Here is a 9,518-nt window from a genome sequence, read left to right as displayed (position 1 = left end):
TCCAAACAATTATCAAACTCTAGCTCTTGTCCCCCAGCTTAGTTCATTTGTACAAGATCGTTAGTAACAGATCAATTTCCCCCGAAATTTAAAGCAGACATACTTCAAAGTTAGTAAATAAGATCAAGTCAGTTACTGAGCTCCAGCTCTCATCCCCCGCCTTACTTCCCTCTCTTGTCTTCGATATTATCCTATCAATTTCCCTGAAATTTCTACCCTCTGTATTTCAGACGTAGTTTAGTAAATCCACACAATTATAAAACTCTAGCTCTTGTCCTCTGTCCAAGTTCACTCCTGTAAATTCATTACTATCAGTCCAAATCCCCTGAGATTTAAACACCCAACTGCATTTTCAGACATAGTAAATAATAACCAGTTCAGTTATCAAGTTTCAACTCTTGTGCCCCCAGCTTAGTTCATTTTGTACAAGTTCTTTATTGTCCAACTAAATCACCCTGAGATTTAAGATCACCTTATTTCTAACGTAGTAAAATTAATCTGGACATTAGCCAAGCTCCATTTCCTCAGTCTTAGATCATCGAACATAATTATATCCGATCAAGTCCCTCTCCAGCCTATCTGTTTATCAGAGTAATTACCTTACCCTTCTCATCCCCAACGTATCCAAACCTTCAATAATCATACTGTATTTGCATATTTTCTCTATATTCAGCTGTATTCTTCACATTTTTTTCCATGTTTTCTGTGTTCATTCCATGTTCTACAAATGTTCACAGCATGCTCAGTTCAATTCTTTTCACCTGTTTTTCTCATTTTTTCTGTTTTCTACCATTTTCCCCGTATGTTCACTATGTTCTTTGTCATGTTTTCATGTACATCATATGTTCTCTGTATAACTTTTATACTCAATATTCATGTTCTCAATGTTCTTAGCTTGTTCTTCACATGTTCAGTGTTCATTCTTTGTATTCCCTATGTTCCTTATCATGTCTTCATATTCTCTATAAGTTCATATTCCCTGCATGTTCACTCAATTCATCAACTTTTTCTTACATGTTTTCTGTGTTCACCGTATGTTCACTGTGTTCATTCCCCTACTTAACCTCAATTTTTTTTTATGTTCTTTGTTTCTTTAAACCAATTTGTTTTCTTCCATTCACTAACTAGTTCTTTGCCAAATATTATACAGCAATACAGTTCCCTCAACAATTTTAGTCACCCAGTTTTATTTGCAAAACTATGTCAAAGTAATTCTCGTTGTCAACTTAATAGTTCTACCAACCCCGTTCTTAAACAAATCTACGCTTTATTCAGTTCCAAATTTACAAAGACAAACCTTTCTTGTAACTTCTTAACTAAAAATCTTTCGCCAATCAACTAAAACATAGTCACTTTCGTCATTTCTCAACTAAACTTATTATCCAATCAACCAAAAAATAGTCAGGAATAATCTCATTCAACACCGTTCTTAACTAAAACAGCCTTTCTCTTAGCTAAAAATTGTCAAAGGAATCTTTCCAGCACTGTTCATAACTAAACTTATTCCCTAGTCATCAGAAAATAACCGTGTTCTTCATGTTTCATTGTCATTTCATAACTAAAATTATCCATCAATCAACAGAAAAAGTCATATTCATCATTGTTCCTAACTAAAATTATGTTTTCGTCAAGTAAGAAAATATAGTCAAAGATATCTATCATCGTCGTTCTTAACTGACATTTATACTTTGTGGAGCACTAAAATAGTCACTGTCGTCATATTTTTTTCTTGTCTTTCCTCAACTAAAATAGTCAAATGTAACTTTTTCAACATTTTCTTAACTAAAATTATATGTCGCTAAGTAAGAAAAATAGTCAAATGTAACTTTTTCAGCACTTTCGTAAAAATTATATGTCGTTAAGTAAGAAAAATAGTCAAAGGTGCTCTCCGTAACACCAAAGTTACTCTTCGAGATAACAAAAGACACTCTCAAACACTCAAAAATTTACTCGCATCCTCAAAGTTATTCTCAGAGTCATGACAAAGTTAGTCTCAGTCATCAAAATGCTATTCTCTAAGTAGCCTTTCATTCATCAGAGAAACTTTCTAAGACATCTTCGTTCATTAAAGTTAATCTCAGAGGCATAAAAGTTATTCTCAGAGTCATCAAAAAGTTAATCTCAGTCATCAAAATGCTATTCTCTAAGTAACCTTTCGTTCATCAGAGAATCTTTCTAAGACATCTTCGTTCATTATAGTTAATCTCAGAGGCATAAAAGTTATTCTCAGAGCTATCAAAATTATTCTCGATGCCATCAAAAAGTATTTTCTCGTTCATCAAAGTTAATCTCAGAGTTAACAAAGGTAATCTCACTTTCGTACATCAAAGTTGTTTCAAAGACATCAAAGTTATTCTCAGAGTTATCCAAAGATATTCTCATGTCCACAAAAGTTATTCTGAGCTATGAAAGTTAATCTCAGACATCTTCGTTCATAAAAGTTATTCTCAGTCATGAAATGTTATTCTCTAAGTAACTTTCCGTTCATCAAAGATATTCTCTCTAAGCAATCAATGTTCTTCTCTAAGACATAAAAAGTTATTCTCTATGTCATCAAAAAGTTGATCTAACAAAATACTACTCATGTTCTCAAAAGACATTCTCAAAGTCATCGAAGTTATTCAAAGAGCTAACAAAGTTATTCTCAGAGTCACCTTCGTTCTTCAGAGAAACTTTCCAAAACATCTTTGTTCATCAAAGTTATTCTCGGAGTCATCAAAAGGTATTCTCTAACTCACTTTTGGTCATTAAAGTTAATTTCTATGTTATAAAAGTTTGTCTCAGAGACATCTAAAGTTAATCTTAGAGTTATCAAATGTAATCTCTAACTCACTTTTGTTCATCAAAGTTGATCTCAGACTTAACAAAGGTAATCTCTAACTCACTCTCGTTCATCAAAGTTGTTTCAAAGACATCAAAGTTAATCTCAGAGTTATCCAAAGATATTCTCATGTCCACAAAAGTTATTCTAAGAGCTATCAAACTTGTTCTCAAAGTCATCAAAGTTATTCACAGAGTCATCAAAGTTATTTTGTAACTCACTTTTGCTCATTAAAGTTAATTTCTATGTTATAAAAGTTATTCTCAGAGACATCTAAAGTTAATCTTGCTCTTCAAAGTTGTTCTCTAAGACATAAAAGTTATTCTCTAAGACATCAATGTTGTTCTCTAAAACATCAATGTTGTTCTCTAGGACATCAAAGATGTTCTCTAAATCATAAAAGTTAATCGTTAAGTCACCTTCGTTCATTAGAGAAACTTTCCAATCCATATTCGTTGACCAGAGTTATTCTCAGAGTCATCAAAGCGATCTCTAATTCACCTTCGTTCTCCAAAAGTTGTTCTTTAAGACACCTTCGTTCATCAAAGAAACTCTCCTTCTTCCATCATGTTATTCTTTAAGACATCTTCAGTCATAAAATTTCTCTCCAAATGTAACTAGTTCAGCTTTTCATACCAAACCTGCACTTCTGTTAAAACATATTTTCTTAGTTGCTTTACCCTAAAACTGTTCTCTGAACTACACTGTTCAAACCTATGTAACCTATCCTCTCCACCCAATGTTACTTAGTTAACGTAACGTTCCTAAACCTAACTTTACCTATCCTAACATAACTTACCTTACCTTACCTATCTTACCTAACTTTACCTATCTTACCTAACTTAACCTTCATAACCTAACTTTACCTATCCTAACATAACTTACCTTACCTTACCTATCTTACCTAACTTTACCTATCCTAACATAACTTACCTTACCAATCATACCTAACTTACCTAACCCAACTTACTTACATTTACCTAACTTAACCTGCTTAACCTAACTTTACCTATCCTAACTTAACTTACCTAACTTATCCTGCTTAACCTAAATTACCTACATTACCTAACTTAACCTGCTTAACCTAACTTTACCTATCCTAACTTAACTTACCTTACCTGTCTTACGTAACTTAACCTGCATAACCTAACCTGCTTAACTTAACTTACCTTACCTTTACCTATCTTACCTAACTTAACCTGCATAACCTAACTTTACCTATCCTAACTTAACTTACCTTACCTATCTTACCTAACTTACCTAACTTAACCTGCATAACCTAACCTGCTTAACCTAACTTACCTTACCTAACTTACATAACTTAACTTACCTTATCTTTACCTACCTTACCTAACTTAACATAACCTAACTTACCTACCCTACCTAACTTAACCTGCTTAACCTAACTTACCTTACCTTACCTATCTTACCTAACTTACCTAACTTATCCTGCTTAACCTACCTTACCTAACTTAACCTGCTTAACCTAACTTACATAACTTATCTTACCTATCCTAACCTAACCTAACTTGCTTTACCTAACTTAATCTTACATTCCCAAACTGATGTATCCTAACTTATCTAGTCCAACCAGACATGATCTAACTTACATAATTATTCCTGCTTGTCTTTTTGTGTTTCGTCAATCATTGTCTCATATTCATTTACTCATTTCAAGGGTTAATTTCTCAAATGGACATTTTTGCATTTCAAGTGTTATTTGTTTAAGATTGGGTGTTTAACCATTTCAAAGGATTTTTGTTATATATGGGACTTTACTCGTTTCAAGGGCTAATTTCTCAAATGGTCATTTTTGCAGATCAAGGGTTATTTGTTAAAGTTCATCAAGTTGCTCATAAGTTGTATTTATTATGTTTGTTATCATTTATTCTTATTCCCCAACCCCTTAACCTAACCTCTTGTAATCTTAGTGTATTTAGTAGGTTCTATCATATGTTCTTATTCCCCAACCCTTTAACCTAACCTTTCAGATGTAGTTTATTGTGTTTTTGACGTATTTGTTGAATATATTATCCTGTTCCTAACCTTTCAGATGTAGTTTTGTTTCTTCTTTTTGTATATTTTTACCCAAACCCATCATCCCACATAACCTTCTTTCCTTCTTTTACTTTGTTTCTCCTACTCCTTCTAACCCTCCTTTTCTATCTCTCTCCCTTATTCTCTCTCTTCCTCCCCCTCTCTCTAACTCATTTGCTCAAATGCTCTCTTCTTTCTCAAATTCAAGTCTTAATGCTCCCATTCTCTCACCCTCACTCTCATTCACTTAGTTTTTCTTTTTTCTCAAATTCAAGTCTTAGTGCTCCCATGCTCTTCCTCTCCCCTCTCTCTAACTCTTTTCATGCTCTCAGTCCCTTGCTCTCTTGTTTTTCTCAATTTCAAGTCTTAGTAGATCTGATTCTTTACTATTGTAATTTTATTATTACTAAGATAAAGAATGAACTTATATGTGAAAATAAAGTAAAAGAAGGAAAGAAGGTTAAGTGGGATGGTGGGTTTGGGTAAAAATATACAAAGGAGAAACAAAACTACATCTGAAAGGTTAGGAACAGGATAATATATTCAACAAATACGTCAAAAACACAATAAACTACATCTGAAAGGTTAGGTTAAAGGGTTGGGGAATAAGAACATATGATAGAACCTACTAAATACACTAAGATTACAAGAGGTTAGGTTAAGGGGTTGGGGAATAAGAATAAATGATAACAAACATAATAAATACAACTTATGAGCAACTTGATGAACTTTAACAAATAACCCTTGATCTGCAAAAATGACCATTTGAGAAATTAGCCCTTGAAACGAGTAAAATCCCATATACAACAAAAAATCCTTTGAAATGGTTAAACACCCAATCTTAAACAAATAACACTTGAAATGCAAAAATGTCCATTTGAGAAATTAACCCTTGAAATGAGTAAATGAATATGAGACAATGATTGACGAAACACAAAAAGACAAGCAGGAATAATTATGTAAGTTAGATCATGTCTGGTTGGACTAGATAAGTTAGGATACATCAGTTTGGGAATGTAAGATTAAGTTAGGTAAAGCAAGTTAGGTTAGGTTAGGATAGGTAAGATAAGTTATGTAAGTTAGGTTAAGCAGGTTAAGTTAGGTAAGGTAGGTTAAGCAGGATAAGTTAGGTAAGTTAGGTAAGATAGGTAAGGTAAGGTAAGTTAGGTTAAGCAGGTTAAGTTAGGTAGGGTAGGTAAGTTAGGTTATGTTAAGTTAGGTAAGGTAGGTAAAGATAAGGTAAGTTAAGTTATGTAAGTTAGGTAAGGTAAGGTAAGTTAGGTTAAGCAGGTTAGGTTATGCAGGTTAAGTTAGGTAAGTTAGGTAAGATAGGTAAGGTAAGTTAAGTTAGGATAGGTAAAGTTAGGTTATGCATTTTAAGTTAGGTAAGATAGGTAAAGGTAAGGTAAGTTAAGTTAAGCAGGTTAGGTTATGCAGGTTAAGTTAGGTAAGAAAGGTAAGGTAAGTTAAGTTAGGATAGGTAAAGTTAGGTTAAGCAGGTTAAGTTAGGTAATGTAGGTAAGTTAGGTTAAGCAGGATAAGTTAGGTAAGTTAAGTTAGGATAGGTAAAGTTAGGTTAAGCAGGTTAAGTTAGGTAAATGTAGGTAAGTTAGGTTACGTAAGTTAGGTATGATAGGTAAGGTAAGTTATGTTAGGATAGGTAAAGTTAGGTAAGATAGGTAAGGTAAGGTAAGTTATGTTAGGATAGGTAAAGTTAGGTTATGAAGGTTAAGTTAGGTAAGATAGGTAAAGTTAGGTAAGATAGGTAAGGTAAGGTAAGTTATGTTAGGATAGGTAAAGTTAGGTTTAGGAACGTTACGTTAACTAAGTAACATTGGGTGGAGAGGATAGGTTACATAGGTTTGAACAGTGTAGTTCAGAGAACAGTTTTAGGGTAAAGCAACTAAGAAAATATGTTTTAACAGAAGTGCAGGTTTGGTATGAAAAGCTGAACTAGTTACATTTGGAGAGAAATTTTATGACTGAAGATGTCTTAAAGAATAACATGATGGAAGAAGGAGAGTTTCTTTGATGAACGAAGGTGTCTTAAAGAACAACTTTTGGAGAACGAAGGTGAATTAGAGATCGCTATGATGACTCTGAGAATAACTCTGGTCAACGAATATGGATTGGAAAGTTTCTCTAATGAACGAAGGTGACTTAACGATTAACTTTTATGATTTAGAGAACATCTTTGATGTCTTAGAGAACAACATTGATGTTTTAGAAAACAACATTGATGTCTTAGAGAATAACTTTTATGTCTTAGAGAACAACTTTGAAGAGCAAGATTAACTTTAGATGTCTCTGAGAATAACTTTTATAACATAGAAATTAACTTTAATGAACAAAAGTGAGTTACAGAATAACTTTGATGATTCTGTGAATAACTTTGATGACTTTGAGAACAAGTTTGATAGCTCTTAGAATAACTTTGATGAGCAAGATTTACTTTAGATGTCTCTGAGAATAACTTTTATAACATAGAAATTAACTTTAATGAACAAAAGTGAGTTACAAAATAACTTTGATGACTCTGTGAATAACTTTGATGACTTTGAGAACAAGTTTGATAGCTCTTAGAATAACTTTTGTGGACATGAGAATATCTTTGGATAACTCTGAGATTAACTTTGATGTCTTTGAAACAACTTTGATGAACGAGAGTGAGTTAGAGATTACCTCTGTTAACTCTGAGATCAACTTTGATGAACAAAAGTGAGTTAGAGATTACATTTGATAACTCTAAGATTAACTTTAGATGTCTCTGAGACAAACTTTTATAACATAGAAATTAACTTTAATGACCAAAAGTGAGTTAGAGAATACCTTTTGATGACTCCGAGATTAACTTTGATGAACAAAGATGTTTTGGAAAGTTTCTCTGAAGAACGAAGGTGACTCTGAGAATAACTTTGTAAGCTCTTTGAATAACTTCGATGACTTTGAGAATGTCTTTTGAGAACATGAGTAGTATTTTGTTAGATCAGAGAATAACTTTTTGATGACATAGAGAATAACTTTTTATGTCTTAGAGAAGAACATTGATGGCTTAGAGAGAATATCTTTGATGAACGGAAAGTTACTTAGAGAATAACATTTCATGACTGAGAATAACTTTTATGAACGAAGATGTCTGAGATTATCTTTCATAGCTCAGAATAACTTTTGTGGACATGAGAATATCTTTGGATAACTCTGAGAATAACTTTGATGTCTTTGAAACAACTTTGATGTACGAAAGTGAGTTAGAGATTACCTTTGTTAACTCTGAGATTAACTTTGATGAACGAGAAAATACTTTTTGATGGCATCGAGAATAATTTTGATAGCTCTGAGAATAACTTTTATGCCTCTGAGATTAACTATAATGAACGAAGATGTCTTAGAAAGATTCTCTGATGAACGAAAGGTTACTTAGAGAATAGCATTTTGATGACTGAGATTAACTTTTTTATGACTCTGAGAATAACTTTTATGCCTCTGAGATTAACTTTAATGAACGAAGATGTCTTAGAAAGTTTCTCTGATGAATGAAAGGCTACTTAGAGAATAGCATTTTGATGACTGAGATTAACTTTTTGATGACTCTGAGAATAACTTTGAGGATGCGAGTAAATTTTTGAGTGTTTGAGAGTGTCTTTTGTTATCTCGAAGAGTAACTTTGGTGTTACGGAGAGCACCTTTGACTATTTTTCTTACTTAACGACATATAATTTTTACGAAAGTGCTGAAAAAGTTACATTTGACTATTTTTCTTACTTAGCGACATATAATTTTAGTTACGAAAATGTTGAAAAAGTTACATTTGACTATTTTAGTTGAGGAAAGACAAGAAAAAAATATGACGACAGTGACTATTTTAGTGCTCCACAAAGTATAAATGTCAGTTAAGAACGACGATGATAGATATCTTTGACTATATTTTCTTACTTGACGAAAACATAATTTTAGTTAGGAACAATGATGAATATGACTTTTTCTGTTGATTGATGGATAATTTTAGTTATGAAATGACAATGAAACATGAAGAACACGGTTATTTTCTGATGACTAGGGAATAAGTTTAGTTATGAACAGTGCTGGAAAGATTCCTTTGACAATTTTTAGCTAAGAGAAAGGCTGTTTTAGTTAAGAACGGTGTTGAATGAGATTATTCCTGACTATTTTTTGGTTGATTGGATAATAAGTTTAGTTGAGAAATGACGAAAGTGACTATGTTTTAGTTGATTGGCGAAAGATTTTTAGTTAAGAAGTTACAAGAAAGGTTTGTCTTTGTAAATTTGGAACTGAATAAAGCGTAGATTTGTTTAAGAACGGGGTTGGTAGAACTATTAAGTTGACAACGAGAATTACTTTGACATAGTTTTGCAAATAAAACTGGGTGACTAAAATTGTTGAGGGAACTGTATTGCTGTATAATATTTGGCAAAGAACTAGTTAGTGAATGGAAGAAAACAAATTGGTTTAAAGAAACAAAGAACATAAAAAAAATTGAGGTTAAGTAGGGGAATGAACACAGTGAACATACGGTGAACACAGAAAACATGTAAGAAAAAGTTGATGAATTGAGTGAACATGCAGGGAATATGAACTTATAGAGAATATGAAGACATGATAAGGAACATAGGGAATACAAAGAATGAACACTGAACATGTG

The sequence above is a fragment of the Procambarus clarkii genome, chromosome 42 (genome assembly GCF_040958095.1).
Source record: "Procambarus clarkii isolate CNS0578487 chromosome 42, FALCON_Pclarkii_2.0, whole genome shotgun sequence".
NCBI lineage: Eukaryota > Metazoa > Arthropoda > Malacostraca > Decapoda > Cambaridae > Procambarus > Procambarus clarkii.
Note: the sequence above shows the minus strand (reverse complement) of the source record.